This window comes from Leptonotus elevatus, chromosome 10 (genome assembly GCF_054856555.1).
Source record: "Leptonotus elevatus isolate MCC_2025b chromosome 10, RoL_Lele_1.0, whole genome shotgun sequence".
NCBI lineage: Eukaryota > Metazoa > Chordata > Actinopteri > Syngnathiformes > Syngnathidae > Leptonotus > Leptonotus elevatus.
The window spans coordinates 5975208-5994256 of NC_141248.1; the positions used below are offsets into that span (position 1 = coordinate 5975208).

At 39.8% G+C, this 19049-nt stretch overlaps 1 long non-coding RNA gene across 3 annotated transcripts in view; it reads right to left on the reverse strand.

Annotated features, from left to right (window-relative positions):
• LOC147166857 (uncharacterized) overlaps positions 1-19049 on the reverse strand; it is a 65084-nt gene that overhangs the window by 18711 nt on the left and 27324 nt on the right. For 2 of the 3 annotated variants that reach the window (XR_015096345.1, XR_015096347.1), the window contains one exon: positions 2138-2306. This is a non-coding gene — a long non-coding RNA (uncharacterized LOC147166857). Of the gene's footprint in view, positions 1-2137; positions 2307-7969; positions 8039-19049 lie in introns of those variants that run through there. The other variant, XR_015096348.1, reaches the window with a different exon arrangement.

Below are 19049 nucleotides of genomic sequence, written 5' to 3' on the forward strand. Positions count from 1 at the left end.
TCTGATTAGTCAAAGACTCGTTTTGGCCCCTAGAGGGCAGCGATGACTCTCTTTGCACAAGGTTGGATGGGCCGCCCACCGTGGGCGTCAGTAGAAGACGTGAGGCGGAGCTAGAGTGTTGAGGAGACAATGGCTGATCCAAGCCACAATGGCTTGACCAAGCAACCGGTTACAAGCAGCTCAGCTTGAGCATTTTTTTCAAAGACGGAAAGCATCAATCAATACTAAAAAGCGCATTGATGTCAACGATGATGATGACAACGAGCTCTACGCCAAAGTTGGAAGCTTTGGCGTGACTGTTATGAACACGTAGTAAGCCTCACGGCTAAGCGCGGCTAGCGCGGCTAGCGCTGCTAAGGCCGGAAAACGCGCACAATAGCCGGCCGGGTACTTCTACACAATCGGACATTCGATCGGGCGATGGAGAGTTGGCATCGACCAATGCAGATTGATGATGATGATGAAGATGACTCCGAGCTCTACGCCAACGTGACTGTTATGAACACGTAGTAAGCCCCACCGGCAAAGCGCGGCTAGCGCTGCTAAGGCCGGAAAACGCGGAGCTGCACAAGCGGACATTCGATCGGACAATGAAGAGTACCCCGAGTCCAATGCATATTCATCGGAGGAGCGGGTACAGTCTGATCACGGAGAAGACACTGTTTCTGGACTACGATGCCACCATGAATGGAGTGGATAAAATGGATCAGAACATCTCCTACCAACCCGGTATAGCAACTGAAGGACACGGGGAAGCGAGACGTAACACCACCGTAACGTAACCGTAGCATGATCCTGATATTAGACTTGATGACACACTGCAGTATATACTTGCTATTCCCCGGAAAAAAACGGCCGGCAAGAAAGTGGCGCACGCGAAGAGGCAATCTTGTGCAAATGCTGTTGCGTCTCCTTGCACGCAGGAGAGTGTTACAAAAAGAAAAACTGTCGTTGAAACATCCACATATTTGTAAATAGCACCACAGTTGCACACATTTGTAAATAGTTTGCCAAATTGTTGTCAAATTGTTACACTGTTGAATGTAAATAAACGTATTTTGCTATCAAAAAACACTTTTTCATTCTTGGTGGTAGTGTTTTATAGAAGTAAAGCACTATTTAGGTGTTTGTGGCATCATTCATGGACAAAAAGAAGTGTCAAATTCACTAGAATGCATGAAATAATATCGTTTCACTAAAAGCTTGATTTCTCCGTATTTTGGTCCAACACAGGCGAAATTGGGTCAAACTAACCATTTTCTATTGTTGATTACTAAAGAACGGAATAAGGTAGAAACAAACTCTTTTTTTCTGATGAAAGATGAAAGTCCAATCTTTCATTTGGTAGTACGTGTGTTTCCATAGTCCAAACAGAACATTTTCTGTGGACCTTGAAAATCAGTCAAAATGCTTAAATCGGCTGGCACTGGCGGCATCCCTTTTCTGAAAACGTCTGGCAGTCAAAGAGTTAAGTTAAGAACATTAGCTAAATTTTAGTCACCTAACATTAATCCAATTTAAATGAAAGAGTTATGTGGGACAGGTTGACGTAACCGTGTTATTTAAATCTGATGAAGCATTTCTCTAGCGGTACGATTAGATGAGGTTAAAGTAGAGCTTTGACCTCAACTCCATCTAACACCTTTGGGATGAACTACAACGGAGATTTTGAGTTAGGCCTTTGGCTGGCCTACCATCGGTGACCCCATAAATGTGAAAAATCCCCTTTTCTCAAACTGTATCAAATAAATGTAAGGGACTTAGGGCACCACTTTCAACAATTCCTTAAAGTGACACTCAGGTCAAAATAATACCTGGGCTGCTCCAGCGACAAGTCTGTTTAGACATCAACCAGTTCGCCTGCAGCCTCCAACCCTTTAAGTTTTACTGTGATCAATAGCTAGATTAATTGTTAAACGGGTAGGAGGAGGAGAGTGAGGCGAAGTGTGTGTGTGTGTGTGTGTTGGTGAGGGGTGGGGGGCTTCAGAGCCCCAGGCAGGGGAGGGTTTCAGGGGGTGGGGGTTAAGATGGTGCTGACAGCCAAGCAAAGCTGAAGGGATTTAAAAGGCGAGTGGAGGGGAGCTCGAGCAGTAAGAGCTGGAAAGGGAGACTCAACCCCCAACCCCTCCCCACTCACCTGGCAGTGGAATGGGCGGCGGGCCGTCAGATTAGGATCTGAGAGGGGGAGATAACGAGTTTATTGCCCCCTGGACGGGGACGGTGGAGCCAGGCAAGGAGGAGGGCAGGCCAAGCAGGCTGGGCTTTGAGGCTGAATGCTGGGGCTGGCTGTTTGTGTTTGCTTTAACCTGCAGGGAGATAGATGCAACCAAACAGGGTCTTTATGACACAGGGGCCCAGCAGGGCAGTAAAACGTCAAGGCGAGAATGCTTCGAATGCCAGTAGCACCATTCAGACAACAGTTACAGAAATTCATCAATCACTCTTGTGACACACGCACACAAACATGCAAGCACGCGCGTGCTCCACAAACACAACTTGACTGTACGTGTCAATATAAGGGCTGGGTTAAAAAATAATGAAATAAATACAATTTCATTTTCATATGTCTTTTTCCCTTAAATTCATGCAAAAATAGAATCGTGCTTAAAGTGAAAATAAAATGTTACTTAAAAGTATTTTCTTTTATATTTACAAAATACCTGAATTGTTGTACTTTAAGGCAATTCAGACAATTATTCTAAAATACAATAATATATAAATAATATATAAATATAAAATCTAAATATATTTAACATAAAAATTGGTACAGCGTGAAAATCCTTATCTGAAATCGGAAATCAACCAACGTGGATCATCACTCGAATGCAAGTGCTTTTCATAACACTAGTAATAATAACACTAATAATAATAATGATAATAAAAATAATTACAGCGGCCAATACCATGATCGGCAGCCCTCATGTGGCCGTTTCAAATTCATTTTATTGCATGTTCTATACAAAATATGTCTTATGAACAAATGGAAAAAATATGTAAAATTTCCATTAATTTCATGTAATTTTCAGGAAAAATTCTATACAGAATTGCAAAAGCTAAGTCTATTTTTTTAATGATGTCTTATTGATTTTTGTGACATTTTCTGTCGCAAAAGTACTAGTGGTATATGTATTTACTATTCAGTATCAGTGACTACTCAAGAGTACTCATACTCGTATCGTTCTGAAAAAATTGGTATTGAAAATCCTTAATAGTAACAATAATAACAGTTATTATACTATTTAAAAAAAAAAATCTAATTTGTTTGGGCGCAGTGAGTGCGTTCTGCTTTTTCATCAATTCATCTCATGTAATTTCATGTTAACACCGGAGTTATTGGAAATTGGATAAGCCTGATATTATTATAGGTAAACACTGAATAACGTGTGAAATTTATATGTATTCCGCAGCCCTGTGATCTTTTGTCACTGAATTCTGCGCACGTACTGGGAGCCTGTATTAGCTTTGCGTGTCTGGCCCAGGCGCTGGAAAAGAGATAAGGGGAGCGGATATGAGAAATATGAAAAATAGCACTGTGATAGGATGATCAGTGAGAATGAGCAATACAGACTGCTGTGACAAATGGGACAGGGAGCCAAAGAGGAGAGCCATGCAAAACGACATTAGCGCCAAGGACAGAATGATTTTCCGAGGAGTGGAGATGAAACATACATTCTTAGGACAAATAAGTCAGTAATAAGCACCTATAATATGACTTACTTAGTCATATTATAGTCACTGAATTCAAAATGGAGCACTTTTTTAGCAGCAGGTGCACTTTGGAAACTGCGCTAAGACGTCAAGATTGTGCATTTCGTGATCAACTATGGAGGTAATGGAACTGCACTAATGATGTCTGGCTATGGGAGCTCGTCCCTTCATCACACAATACTCAGGAAATGAGCACACTGACATTGGCGGGCATGCAAATGCTATGAAGACTTTCAAATATCAAGAGTGCAGTAAATATCTGCTCAAGTTTTCGACCATATCGTATTGGACAGAGATTAGATGAAGTTAGATGGCATGATCAATTTTGTACCCATAGCATCAAGAGAACGGAAAAGAATAGCTCTTCCTCAAACACACGCTTTCCCTTCAACACGCCCTCTCGTACACACACTTGAAGAGATTTGGGGGGCCCCGTGGAGCGGCACGTGAGCGGCCCTCTGTCAGCTGTGTTTGCAGTGAGGTAGGCGAGGGGCGCCGCGCATCAGGGAAAGAGAGCAGGGACCCGGGGAAACGGGAGAAAGAGGAGGGGTGCTGTGTGCAAAGGCCAGGGCCCGGAGAGCAGAGAAAAGAGCAGCCACAAACCAGCTTTCTGCCAGAGAGAGTGAGAGGAGGGGGCTGTTGGAACAATGCCGCTTCAGCTGCAGGTGCAATGGCTGAAGGCTCTGCGTGTGTGTGCGCAGCGAGCGCTTTCTTTTTTGTGTTAATTGCGCTGATCTGTTGTCTTTTCCCTGCTGCAAGTTTAACACACAGCTGATTAACATGTGGCCTTTTGCAGCCCTTGTGTGTGTGCGCGGAATTAGAGCGTGAGCAGCTTTGCTAGTGCAAGCGGAGTAATGACGCAGTGTTAACTTGATTTGCACTTGTATGGAGCACAGAGCAATGGTTAACACATCTGAATAAAGGCTTTATGTGCTACATGTCGTACAATTGGAAGTGCACACAGGCGTCAGTCACCCACTAGATTAAATAGCATATTCAGAGGATTAAAGGCTTTGTAGGAAAGAACAGTAATGCAATATTATATCAGTCACAAAATTTGGATCACCTACTGTCGCTTGCTGTTGCATTTCTGGTATGAAGAAAACTTTATTTAAATGACACTTGTTGTGACCTCTGCATAATTTAAACCATGGATGAGCAGTTTAAAAGCTGGAGGGGACCACAATTTATCCTGAGCGCAACTGGGGGTGGCAAATAGGCCCATTCACTTCCTAACCAGATACATGAAAAAAATGCTATTTTAAATATGGTAAATGGTACTTTTCCAACTTACAAGGCCCTCAAAGCGCTTTACATTCGACGACTCATGATGACACAGCATCAGGAGCAACTGGGAGTTCAGCATCTGCTCAAGGATACTTCGATGTTGGGCTGCTTGATTATGTAGAAAATATTAATCATGATTAATTTGGTAATAATTGCAATCACGATTAGGACGATCATTTGTTTTTTGGTACAAAAGAAGAAAATATTTAAACGTGCAAAAAATATTAAGATAAACACATTTCTTTTCAAATAAAAAAAAGAAGCAAATATATACATTTAAACAACTCAAAATTTGTATTAATAATCTTTTATTTACGATTATGACGATTTTGTAATTGTGGAGTGTCATAATTGAAATTGTAATTGAATTTCGATTAATTGCACAGCCCTACTTTGACGTGGTCACAATGGCATGGGATCCAACCCACAACCTCTCGGTTGGGAGACGACCGCTCTACCACTGAGCCACGCCACCCCCAATATGGACAAAGTATGTGCATATGTGCAAAATACATGCTCTCAATATATTTCATTTTTCGAAAACACAATTTTCAATGCATGTATAAAATATCAACTAACCCAACAGCAGGCTTGAAGCAAACAGCAAAATAACCACATATGGCACAAAACAGTTTAACAAGAAACCAACACTAAGTGAAATAACTCATTTTGTAAATTTTTTGACAAAAATGAACGTGCTCAAAATTGTAATATTATTGAGCCACTATGTTTGTCCTGCATATTATTCAAAATCCGCAAAAAACAATTAGGCCTATTCATGATGTAGTACAAGGCAGTATAAGACCAATTTTAAGCGTAACAAAGCCATATCAACCATCTAGTGGTGAATGGTGATATTACAACTTAGAACTACAGTTGACCCCTGCAAATTCACAGTTCGGCACCCACAGACTCGCATTTGTTTTCTTTTAATATTTTTCATTTTATGAAAAAAAAAATAATTTCTTCCCCAAAATGGAATTATGCGGCGGGCCAGATCTTAACTTTGTTAACTTTGTTTACATGCAGTCAATATTTGGGTAAAGGTCAAAATTCCGGTTTCCGAAACACTTGGAATAACCCGTTTACATGCATTACTCCCGTCATTTGCGCGACGCACGTTCGTCATTTTGCAAATAGACGTCACTTCCGCTTTTAACTCTCGACGGTCAATAAAAGGCATATTAATGTCACTTACCTCACTCCAAAAGTGGGGTTCTTTGCTGTGTCGTTATGTTTGTTCACCTCTGCTAGAGTATTTCCATTGGATTGTACGACAGAAAACGTATATTGTGTGTATATATACAAACTATGGCATTTTTGCTGTAGCGACACAAAATAACATGAAAATGCTGCAGAGAAATCGATGTATTCAAGTGAGGCTCGTTTCGCGGGTGGAATGGTGCCGCACATACAAGTTGTTCCTGTACTCCAACAACCGAAAGTGTTATATGAAAAAATATTCCGGTTACACAAGAGGTAATCGGGGGGGTTTTAGCATATTCAGGTTTTTGTACATGGCCTTTCAAAACCCAATTGTTGCCATTATTCTGGTTTTAAAAGGGTTATTGACTGCATGCAATCGTACTCTGTGGCCACAGGTTCAACTACACTGAATAAAAATATACAGGGTGAGACAAAAAAACGGGAACTTTTTAACAATCCAATTAAAACCTTGAGTAATGGAATAATTTTGTTTTATTCATAGTAATTGACACTAAAATGTGGCATTTAAGAAACAATGATGGAATTTTCTTTTTTAAATTGCGTTGTAGATGACCTCTGCAACTTCTCAATGGACTAGCTGGGATTCCATCATTGTTTCTTAAATGGTATGTTTTAGAGTTTCAATTACTATGAATAAAAAAAAAATTCTTCCATCACTCTTGGTTTTATTGGATTGTTAAAAAGTTCCCGTTTTTTTTGTGTCACCCTGTATATGCAACACTGTTTTTAGAGACCTACCAATACTGTAAATTTGCACATTATGGAGAGCAACTTCGTGGCTACTGATTAGTGCTAAGGGCTGTTCAGTTTGATACACACTTTTAAAATAAAACATACAAGTCGACCACAAAAATCGTCCGACAAAGATTTCAGTCACGAAACGAGTAATTGATGGCACAATCAATAGTGTCTAAAAATTAATTCAATTCTAAAAATATATATTAGTGACACGACAGCTCTAGTTATTATTAATTTTTGTAAAGACACTGATCATGTTAGTGATTTGTCATAATATTTAGGAAATAAATCAAAACCAATATGCGGCACTTTCTTTCTATAAATCTCTCCCATTATTTACATTTTCAAATGATCACTTGTACAACATTCCTAGAAAATCACAATGCCCCTTCACTGGTGAGCTAATTTTGGAACAGGCCCGGGGGCTACTCATGTCGTTTTTGAAGTCTACTTGGTGCACCACGTTGGTGACCCCTGTTTTAAAGTGAGCTTCTACTGTGGGAAACCTCAGGCAAACCTGTAATATGTCACAGATATTTGCCACAGTATTTGCAATAAGCGACCTTTTGTGTACACAGAACGGGTCTTGCATCTTTGAGTTCAGCTCATGCAAAAGGGAAGCAAAAACAAAAGTGGTTGCGGTTATATTTTTGTTCAGTGTGAGTACGCTTTCATTGAGTTAAATTGGACTTCAAAACACCACGGCGACTGAACCTATTAAGATCCGGGTCCTGACGCCGACGGTCTGTCCTTGGCAGCTTCCCCGTGGTGCCAGATTGTTATATTCAGAGCTCACTCAACTGGATGGCCCTGTTTGGACAAGTGGTTCCTATCCACCACTGACATGAGACATCCCTGCCAAAGGAGGAAGGCCCCGCAGCCTGAGGGCACTCCGGGGCTGTTCCTTGGTCCTCTCATGCTGGTGGAGCGGTGCCCACGTACCACCCACTGGCTTTTTGAGGTGGTCCTCCCAAACACAAGAGGAGTGGAATTTGTGTGCATAAATAGTGCATCCACGCATATTGTGCTTCAACACACACATACACCTCAAAGTGAGAGCCCCGAGGCTAACGCAGCCCTGGTGAGAGAGAAACACAGAAACATGTGTAAGAAGACACTTCACAGGGAGTGCGTCCCGGGTCCACACCCATCCCACACCTCAATCCGTCTCCTTCTGCACAGATTATTGGGAGAGAGCGAATAGGGGGTAAAGATGGGGAAGGACGATATGGAAGAGGGGGCGCGACAAAGATGAAGACAGAAACACATTTTGCTCTCCATCCCTCTCTGCCGATATTACTGCTTAATTAAAAGGGCAGCATGTGCTAAGTATTATTCCAGCTGAGATCCCTATCTCCAGTCTATGTAATAAGATCTTCAGCAGGCTTACAGCTAAATTTTCGAGCAAATTTCCTTCCTATTCTTTCTCCTTATTTCCTCTTCACCGATGTGTTTTGTGCTGTCACTGCAATCTCGTTGCGTGGCTGAATTGTGAGCGTGTCGAGCGTGACTGTTTTGCATGTTAATTAATGTAATATTTTGTACACTACTCTGGAAAGCGCAAGTGTTCTATTGAATATGTTCCAATTAGGGAACGTATGCCCAGCACAAATCGGTTTGGACACAGTGAAAACACATTTTTACATATTTAAGAGACAATAAAGAGCGTAAACAAATGTGAACATTTTACAGATCCTAGCAAAGTGCTAACAACATTTTTGGTTGAGCCTTCCTCTCAGATTGTCAGTGCCAAAGCCATGTCTCCCCATCCCCACCTGCTCAATATCCTGATGATGATTCATGTCTGCAGCTAATGCTTCAAATCCAGAGATGGTGCCTGGCGTTAGTGTCAGGCTGTCTGCTTTTAAATGTACATCTCCACAACCTTAATAGCGTAACAGTAAAAATGTGCTACACAACTGCCATGATGGAATACACCATGAAAGCTGTTCATGAGGGCGAAGCTATTTTATTTTCATTGAAATCACACAGCCTTTAGATCTGCAGAACAATTCGTAATTGGTTCTAAAAAATACTCTTTAATTCACTGACGGACATTTTCAGAGGGTTAGTTTATATATGCCGTCTGATTTTATTACAAATCGTAGATTGGCTGTAATGGCATGTAATTGATCATCTCCACGAAATAAGAAATAAGTTATATTCCATGACTATCTGTGTTTTTTGAAGAATTCTTTGGGTTTCTCCCCCCCCATGCATTTCAATTGGGGACAACTATATGTGTGTTTTTGCTGGCCTGCAAGTACAGTAGAACGTACTTACCAATGAAATATGTTTAACCTTTTGCAAGTATACTTAAATGTATTTGTAATGTATTTGCCAGTCAAAAATGTTCACTCCACACGGGCAGTTCCGTGCCTCAGTGGTTTAAGGACAATAACAATACAAGAAAGTTTTGGGAAAAGCAAAAAACACCATTCATGAGTCCTGAACATACCATCACCATGTTAGCATATTTACTGCATTGGATAACAACAATGAATGAAAACCAAACCAAAAAATACTATTACCGGTACTGACTTCATGTAAAGTGGCAGAATAAAAAATTCATTTTGCAGATGGACATGAGACACACAACCTCGATTCAAAGACCAGCAGATGTAAAGATCAGTTTCCAACATATTATCTCATGAGGCAAACATATAGATTTCCATGGCACACACTCACATGTTATTGCCAAGTCATTCATAGAACACGGCTACACTGCGAGCCCTTTTTTTTTTGCATCCACTCCAAAAGAGTGGCTTTGGACTCCCATTCAATCATCTGGTAAATTAGTTTAATCCTGCGACAAATCTGTACGTCTCCTGGGACGCTTCCAGAGGTGTCAATCTGAGATAAGGTCTGTGTGACAATAAAGCCACCAAACAACCATGATGGGGGTGCTGGCGTTTTTTTTTTTTACTGCTTTCATAAAATCAATGCCATTTGATTTAACTGTTGAAAAAAGAGAGAGTTGACAATGACAAGGGCATGTAGTGTTCTAAGCAATGTTTTATCAACAAAAAAAAAAGATACTTCATTTATACAAGATATCAGTTTTAACAAATCCATTTCTTTTGAATCACATTATTCTTTCTTTAAAAAATAAATAAATAGTGTAGCCTATACGGTGCGTGAGAACTATATTTCTATATCTTGAACGGTGCCTTAACAATTCCAATTGTTTTTTTCTTTTAAATATAATTGTACGTTATCTTGATATCATAAGTATAGCATATTTTTTAGTTCTGACAAATACATACACAGTCTACTCTGCATGGGCCTATCACTTCATAAAGCAAACCTCAACAGACCTCTTCTGCCCTCCATTGACAATAAACGGGACTGCAGGTGATTTTGTGACGTGTGATAGAGGGGCAATTATACAATACTGTACTTACTGCATTTATAGCCAGCATTCATAATATGCAGAGAGCCATGCCTAATTACAAAAATGTTGTTATTAGCAGCCCTGTTTCTGATTAGAAACTGTGGACTACAGTAAAGAAATCATCAATGGAAGAGAACTGAGGATATGATGTGTATATATGTAGAATGTAGACATAAACTGCATATCAACGTGCTAAAATTATTACATTACATTCGGATGTAATATTTTTCATATTTTAATGATAACACGTTTTAATTAAAATATAAATTAAAGAAGCTTTCAGAAGAAGCAAGCACTCAGATAATTAAAACTACTCTGGTTTGTGTGCGTGTTTTTTACTACTACATGACTAAAAATGCTAGTGTTCAAAATGAATCTCATTTGTTTGAAAACATTAAATATAGATAATCTGCTTCCAGCTTATAGTACGTGTGACACATTTTACTGCTGATGTTTTAACAATTGTTAATCATTTAAAAATTTATCTGTAGTTGCACTTTTTTTCGATTATTATTTAAAAAAAATTACATTTAAATGTGTTTTCTACTGTTCTGTGGTCATTTTACTCTCTGTACATGTAATACCCCAAAACAATCACTATTTTTTTCAACTCACTCTATAAATGTCTAAAGCTTTCCACAAACAGCATGCAGAATGCTAATTCTTACATAGGTCAGTAGTTGATTTAATGTAAATCAGTTTAACATTAAAACAAGTGGGACCGAAAAGAAACACACAAAAAAAAGCTAAAAGGAAACTTCAAAATGTTCTTTGAGAAAGATGAGATCACAGGCAGCAATTATATAATTCTTGTCAGCCGATGGTGCCGATAGCCGGAGAGGAATGTGCACACGCGCGCACACACATGCACGCAGACAAACTAGCAGGAGAATGGCTCTCTTGACTGCATTTTTAAATGCTGGAAATTTATGGGGGGGTCACATAGATGTCAAACACAGATCGTGTAACTTATATTGTGCAAGTGTGTGTATTTGTGTCTGACTACATGTGTCAGGACCTGAACATTGGGCCCATGATAAAAGCAATTCTGGTTACCTCCTTTTTTTTGTGTCCATTTGGTCACTCTCTTTTTAGTTGTGATGAAAGTCAAAACGCCAAGTGTTCCCTGATGCCTCATACAGATTGGAACAGAGCAAGACTTATGAAGTGGGTGTCGTAGGCCTTGCAGTGAGAAGCATGTGCTTTCGATCCTCATCACTTCACATGGACGCTAACGCGATGACCAGGATGCAAATTTGTAAAGTGAATGCTTAGTGAGTCAGTACAGTATGCCGATTCCTGATGAGCTCTCAGAAAAATCTGGGCGTATCATTGACGCTACACATCTCTACATCTCCCACTTTACAAAACCCATTTACAACATCAGGGAGTGAAACACAAAGGTCCCAGGCTGAGCCCTCGTCCTCAATACACACACACACGCACACACATGAGCGGTGGGGCCACGGGGTCTGCTGCTAGGTTCCCAGGGAGCCTCACTGGTCTGATGGAGGCACTTTGTCTGAAGCCGGGCAGACTACAGCAGACTCCAGAAGAGATGCCTATCAGCTACTGGCTATGCTACGGCCCGGAGGAGAGAGAGAGGCATAAAGAGGGAGAGAAAGAAAGAAAGAAATCCAGGGCAACAGTGGGACATGCAAAATGAAAAGATAACCAGCATAAACATTATACAAATCAGAGCAAACTGTTGCTTTCTAAAGAGAAGACGAAAATATTCCACGCAATCCAATATTTTGTTGGGAGTTTTCAAACTTCCAGTGAGGTACAACGTTATTATGACAGATACCAGCATCAGCTAAACTGCAATATCAAAAAGTGCTCTCCATTGACAAAAGTATCCCTCTGGCATGTGATTTTCTGTAGAAACAGTAGCTGTAGAAGCCGTATGCAAGTGTTGACATGTGGAGTGGTGTATAGTCAAGCTGACGGAGTGTGAGGTCAGCAACACACTAAAAGGTCAACAAGGATTGTGACCTCTCCAGGTGTGGCCTCCTCTTGGTTCCAGTACACCCTAGGCACGGGCAGATATTAGATTCTGATAGTATGATAATCGAGAACAAAAATATCACGGTATTAAAATTACACCACTAAAATGACCTTTCTTGAAACATTTGGGTAAATAAAACCAGCATTTTTATTGAACACAGTCCATTCCATTTTTAAACAAAATATAAAATATTTAGTACAGAAGAAATGTGTATAATATTAAGTTTAAATAAATAAATGAATGAATGAATAAATAAATAAATAAATAAATAACGTTCTTGAATTCTTTTTTAGTAAGTCACAGTGTCCCATCACTGGTGAGTTATTTTACAACAGACCCATGGGCTACTCATGTTGTCCTTTGGGCTAATTAGTAGCAGCGGGCACTTTTTTTTTTTTAAGGAAAATCCCATTATCAGGGCAAAAAAATAATAATTTAAGGCAATTAACTTCAAAGGGGTGGTTCATTTACTCATCTCTGAAAGCAGCCAATCACCTTGGCACCTTGACTTGGTAAACCGTCAAACTTATCACCAGCAGGTAATCAGCCCATGCCTAGTTCCTTCAAACTGCTTTTAGCAGTGTCGTCATGCCAGTGTGAATCCTGCTAAATGATCAATTACAGTCTAAAAGGGATAAGCAATATATAGTTACAATACCCGCTGTACAATGTCAGGTATTGTAAGATGCTATGCAATGACAGTATACACAAAAAGCAGATACAAGCGCCAATGCAATTTCTTTTCCTCTAATCTCTCTGATTACTGAGGTAGTATGGTGGGGGTGGGGGGTGGAATGGAGGCCGGGGGGGGGGGTTGTCTGACACGACATAGCTAATGTGGACTGTCGGCTGTATGGCGACTTCTTAGTTACAGCGTGAGGACACAGCGTATCATGGGGGGTTAGGCTAGAAGGACTCGCACTGTGACCCAAGGATCTCCACGGCCTCAGCCAGCGGAAAATTAGATTACAACGGTGGGAGTGACAGAGGATGGGGCGTCAAGAAGTCTAAATATGGCGGGCTCAGTACGCCCATAATCACTTTATACAAGTTAGACGAACAGAAAGACTTATCTCCTCTTCGCTGTCCAGATTGCCTCTGCTGGTGTCAAGCGTGTATGTGTGTGTGTGTGTGTGTGTGTGTGTGTGTCTACCACAAATCCCCTACAATAGTTGCACCTCTGTGGTGTCCTTTTACATGGAAAAAAAAATGCAGAAGTGATATGTCTAACTAGATGGCTTTGATGCAGTAGTAGCCAAAACAGGCCAAGCTAGATGGTGCAAGTCAAAGGAATACATTTAAGAAGAAACAAAGAAGAAAAATCCACGTGTCAGAAAAATTTATGAAAACTGTCATGTTGTTTGGGTTTGAGAAAAGCTAATGGCAAACATATTTTATGTTAGACATTGGATTGATCAATAATCGGGCTGATGTTCTGGTATAAATCAGTCAGCCATCATTTAGTTAGCGCAACAAAAGAAGAAACGTGACAGTGGCTGGGACTGAACGATGGCAGATGATGACAAGAATGGAAACTAGCGGAGGGGGGTGATGAGAAGAGACAGAGCAGAAAATTGAAGTACATGAAACATGACACAAATGGACAAAAGTATTTAGCTAATGATTTATTATTAAACAGAGCAGGAGGCTCGTCCCAGCACAATCCCCCAGCCTAGCCCAGGTTCCGGCCCTATTGTAGGGAGATGGAGAGGCAGATAAGCGGGGCTGTAATGGTAGTCAGATGGCAGGTGGGACGGCTGAATCCGGGGTTAATCACTGCTAAGTGCTGTGGAGAAGGGAGGACACGGGGCCCTGGCTGAAACACTGTATCCTTGAGGCCAATGGGAGGCCACGTAAGTCAGCCCAGGTAACTCATCTCGGCCGCTCACCGAGACAGCTGGACTCCTCCAGTGCTGGCATAATGGTGTTAACATCAACACACTCCCAAATGTTGTTCGGCTTTTTGGTACACGCACCAATCTGTCTTATTGCCTGGAGCACTTCCAAGCTACAAGTTACTTCTTCTGTGTGCATGGATGAAGTGAATGACAAAGCGAAGCCTGAAAACATCCATGCATCTGCCTCTTATGTGAAAAAACACACTGTGATCTGATGATTTACATAAGAACATTATTTATTTGAAATACTTTTCCAGGCCTTTACTGCTGCCTCTTTCAGTTCTTGTTTGTTTCTGGGTGTTCTCCCTTCTGTCTCCTCTTCAGGAGGTAAAATGCAGACTTTATTGGGTTAAGCTCCGGTGACTGACATTGGGCTTTGTTGTGTTTGGGTGATTGTCTTGTTGCATGTTGAAGCTTCTCCTGATTAGTTTGTCTTCAGAACTCATTGAATTCATTCATGAGTTACGTCATCAATAACGTTTATTGAGTCTGTTCTAGAAGCCAATGTTCAGTCATGACATTACCGCCACTATGCTTCACAAGTGTGTTTTGGATCATAAGTAGATCCTTACTCCATACTTTGTCCTTTCTATCAGTTTGGTAGAGGTTAATCATGGTCTCATCAGTCCATAAAACTTTGTTCCAAAATGTTTGTGACTCAATCTCTGTACTTCTGCAGCAGAATTAATTCCAAAGTCTACAAAACAATTTAGTCTGCCAATTTACATAAAAAATGCATATAAGCTTCTTCTTTTTTTCTTTTTTTTTTTACTAATTAGTTAATCATGGTTAAGCACATTTTACTACTTCTGCTTCTACTTTTTTTCTTCAAAGCTTGTAACAGATATTCACTTGAATAAAATCTAGGAATTAATGTAAATGTTTTACATCAAATACTGTTCTAATAGCTTTTTTTTATCCTTGTCAAACAAAACGTTTAAAAGGGATTCAGCTTTACAGGCCGCCCTTTTTTTTCATAGAAGCAATTATCAAAACTTCTCGCTCCCAGGTTTAGTTGTGCTCACAAGCAGCACCCTTCAGAAGGGTTGATTTGTGAGGTCCCGTGAAGGGAACTTTGAGCTGGCTATTTTGCTCTGAGATGATACGCCACAGACGTACAGTTAAGATGCTATCTGAATTTGGCTTTGTTAAGCGCACAATTACTTGAGATTTCTCCAACAAGCATCACGTAAAACTAAAAGTAAAACTACCTATACTCCGTGTTTGTCCGTCTTCACGCCTGTGGCTTAGTTTGGCTAGGGGTTATAGACCGTAACAGGAAAGTAAACAAAACGGAGTTATTCTTTTTTACGGTTAAGAGAATTTAAATTCATTTCTAGCGTTAACGTTAATTTCGACAGCTCTAATGCAAACTAATCGGGCGAAGCTTCATCATGCAAGACAATGACCCAAAACACAAACTTTTTATCAAGGGGAAAAAGTGGAAGGTCTTAGACTGGCAAAGTCAATCACCGGACCTTAATAGAGCATGTATTTTACCTCCTTAAGAGGAGACTGAACGGAGAAACTTCCAGAAATGAACAAGAACTGAAAGAGGGTGTATTAAATTCCTGGAAAAGCATTTCAAATGAAGAAGAACAGTCTGGTGAAGTCAGTGGCTCGCAGGATTAATGTAGTGTTTGCAAATAAGGGTTATGCCACCAATCTAGATGTAAATACCATTAAATAAAAGCTGGAATTCTAAACTTTTGAAACCCAAATGTTTTCAGTACACAACAAATACAAAGGAATTGACCTTGCTGTTCCAATACTTTTGGAAGAGACTGCAAATGGGTCGGTTGTGGGGGTGTGGGTTTTAGACGCAAGCAGCCTCTACTGCCAAAGCATGAAATGCAGGCTGCTGTGTGCCTAAATAGTGGATGACAAACCCATAATGAAGGCAGTAATTGGAACAACATTTCAAGTCCGCTGTGCACGTACCAGTCTGGTATCCCCGCCGCCATCAGGCCATTCTCCTAAATCATTCCCAAACATCCAGCAAATCAAAACAAAGCACGAGGGCAGAAGCAGAAATGTACAGAGCAGTGATTTCTGATGGAGGCTGGAGGCTGCATGGAGGTGGGCTTTTTACAAAGTTCTAACAAGAAACAGGCTGATACTTTGGGTTCTTTGAGCTGGAAAGCGATCGGTGCAGTGTTACTTCAACACACACGGGCTGTTGTGTTTGGACATGAAGTTGCAGACGAAAAATCTAAACACACATCTCATTTTCTCAGTGATAACCAAGACTTGAAATAAGATGACTCGATTCAATGTTAGTCGAAATTCACATTTTATACCACATAGAAACACAAGCTAAATTGTGAATTAGGCGTTTATGTGGCACAACATGCTATGTTGTCATCCACAGTACGTGGGGGAAGTAGAAGGCGGCAGCGAAGCGATGATAAATAAAGAAGAAATAAAGAAGAAAATGCAAGGGGAAAAAGGACGCCAACCATAAATTCAACTCCCCCATCATATTGTCATATTTTCTATTGGTTAATAAAAGCCTTGCTTCAGGTTCCTGGGATTCACCTGCAAAACCGCTCCTCAAAATGAGAAAGTTGCTCATCAAATGAAGTCAATGATTAGAAAAACTGCTCCTCGAGAACCCCCCCCATTATTTCTCGAGCCTTGATAAACACAGTTGTGATGAAAAATATTTACATGCACAATTTCCATTTTAAAACATCCATATCCAAACCCATTTGTAGAATATATAGTATATTTTTTGCCCTTCTTCTAAAAAAATGCATTTGTTGTCAACAGCAGATGAACTCATCTTGTATTAGAATAATAAAACAAGGTCAAGTTGAATAGAGAAGCTGGAGCTAAATCATCTGCTTGTAGTAAACAGTTGAGAGGAACATCTATCAGCAAGGCACGCGTCTCTGACAGTATAATAAGGTAGCAAGAGCTGGAGCGTGCACTGAAAATAGATGAAGAGAGACACTTCTCTCCAGAGGTAGGGAGGAAGAGAGGGCACATGGTGCGGGGAGCAAAGCGACAGAGAAAAGTAGCTTGTCACCTTTAGCCTTAGTGAGGCAGATTTTGCTGAAAAGACTGAGCACAGTAACACTGCAAACAAGCCACGCACATAAAAACTAAAGTTACTGTTCACTGTTGGGAAAAAAAAACACTGTGGAAAAAAATGGCACGTGGGCTGCGAGGCTATGTGCTACAAGTGTGGATGAAGACATCGAAGGTCAGTCTGTCCTGCCATGTAAGCGACCTTGAATTTGCTTCAATCCTAAAACATTTTCCCCATGGGAAAAATGCACGTAGAAATAAATGGCCATCAGAAAATATGTACGTACATTCAAATAAAGTAAAAATATTAAATGTCATACAAATGTAGGGCTGGGTAATTAATCCATATCATATTTTGGAGGGGTCACATCATGGCCGAAACCACCTTTCTACGTCCGAGCTGAGATTCGGTTTATCTTCATTAAAATTCTCAATTACTTTTCATTTCCTGCTTCTCAAATCAAAACAGCTATGAGTTGTTTTCATCATAGCAAGCCCAATCTAGATTGAGAACCTTTTTTTTTCAGCAACCCCTCACCCCCACACCTTCAAAGCATTTGGCCAGTCCATTTTTTAAGTAGACAGCTCACTATCAAAGTCATTCCATTGAAATAAGTCCCCGTTAACTACAAATAGAGGCATCAAAATAATATCATTAATATCACAGAAGTATTTAGTATTTAGTGTGAGTCCAGTCTAGTCTTTTAAGGAATTTCTGAAACTCAAATAAGTGTAATTAGATGGAAAAATAGTATTCCCGAAGTTCATCTGTCATTTTTTTTTTGTCTTTTCTAGTCTGCATTTATTTATAACAGGAAATCAAGCTAAATTGTCCTGGATCGGATACGATACAATAGATGCAGGATTTTTGAGTGGAGTGGTTGGAACTGATGACCAGCTGGGGTTGAATAATTGGTCTAATGCTGCACCTTGGGTCTCATTAAGGTACATAAAAATCTTATGAACATGTCATATAACATGTTTCACTGTATATTCACTCTGTCATATAATTTGAAAATGTATAGATATTATGCAACATCATTGTTTTTAAATCACATATTATCTGTTCATGCAGTCATAAGTCAGTACAGTTTACATTCGAGATATAAGGGCAAGGCCCGTTGCCTTTCATTTTGACTTTGAGAACCAAATGTTTTTTGTTGGAAGTTGTCTAAAAGGTTTTCAAATTTAAATTAGATGTGATTGCACCGCTTCATGCACTACTTTTTATGTTTGTATGTTTATAACATACAATAGTTATAAACATGCTTCTTTTTTTTTTATACAGTAAGCAAATATTACCGGTGTTGTATATTACTGATGCCACTTTAACATTTGTGTGCCTTCAAGCATTTTAAAAATGTGTTGAATTATCTTATTTTGGCTGCCTTCAACTTAGTTTTGTATTATTCTGTGACATAAGTAGAATAAAGATAAAATACAAACTGCTTTGTGTGATTTGTTGCACAAATGGCTTTAAAAAAACAACAGTTATTTCATTTTTATTGTAAAAAACAAACAACGTAAAATAGGTTATTTCGATTTCAAATAATCTTACAGTAAGTACAATTACTTATGATGTTATAACATTTAATGTTACAGACATGTAAGATTTACTATATATTCTTACAAGTTATTTTCCTACAGGGTGGCATGGTGACCCACCGTTTACCACACCTGCCTATTTTTCAATAGGAATCAAGAAACATTTAGTTAATGTTTATATTTTGCTTGATACGGACAAACTAGTTTTACT